The sequence below is a fragment of the Triticum aestivum genome, chromosome 1A (genome assembly GCF_018294505.1).
Source record: "Triticum aestivum cultivar Chinese Spring chromosome 1A, IWGSC CS RefSeq v2.1, whole genome shotgun sequence".
Lineage (NCBI taxonomy): Eukaryota > Viridiplantae > Streptophyta > Magnoliopsida > Poales > Poaceae > Triticum > Triticum aestivum.
Genome location: NC_057794.1, coordinates 48,810,176 through 48,811,105, shown reverse-complemented (window position 1 = coordinate 48,811,105; position 930 = coordinate 48,810,176).

Genomic DNA, 930 nt, shown 5'->3' with positions numbered 1-930 from the left:
CCGCGCTCGTAGGTTACTTCATCCTAGTCCTTCCCCTGGTTTGCTTGGCTCTAACTCGGTATCACATGTGTGCTTCGTCTCGTTGGATCCTCGTGTGGGTATCACCTCGTTGGCAATGTTGATGCGGGATAGGGAGCCAGCGACGCCTTTTGCGCCCGTCTCTGCTTCTTCTACTTATGGGACGGAACCCTAATCTGGTCATCGGCTTGTGAGATGGTGGGCTCCTCTATGAGCTTGGTGGGCTCTGCGCAGGGTGGTGGCCCTGTCCAAGGGTTGTATACCGCTTCGGCTATTCTTTCCCCCCTCTCCCTTTTGGGCTTCGACTCATTTCTCCTGTGAGTGGCCCAGAGCAGACAGTTGGCCCACCTAATCTTGTTGGCCCATGTTGTGGGTATATGTGGCCCCGTCGAGGTTGTGTCGTCCTAACCCTAGGGTTTTCTGTTTCCTGCGCTAAGATTTGCAAGATTAGATCTGGTCACCTCCTTCCTCGCTCCATCTGAATCGTTCCACCCCCACCTCTGACCCGCTGCTTCGCCGAGGTGCTAAAGATGGGCTAGTTGGGGGACCGCAACACCAACAGCAAGAGGGAACTTGATGGATTTGGTGAGGCCACTTGTGGACTCCGTGGCGCCTGAGGCTGAGTTGAGGGCTAAGTTGCAGCATGGGCAGGAGGCTCGCGAGCGTGCTACCAAGGAGCGGGAGGCGTGGGGCACACCGCCGGCTTGGTTTCGGGAATAAGAGTGGTACAAGGAGTAGTGGGCACATCAGGATGAAAAGATGGCGGCAACTCGCTCCTCTGCTTCCCCCATCCCATCTCAATGGGCGGGCTCCGATTCGTCTGCCCTAGATAACTAGGAGGCGGCAGAATCGGGCGCCGTGCCCCCCTCCCCCATGCTGATGCTCCTCGGTCAATTGCGGATGCTGCTCTGC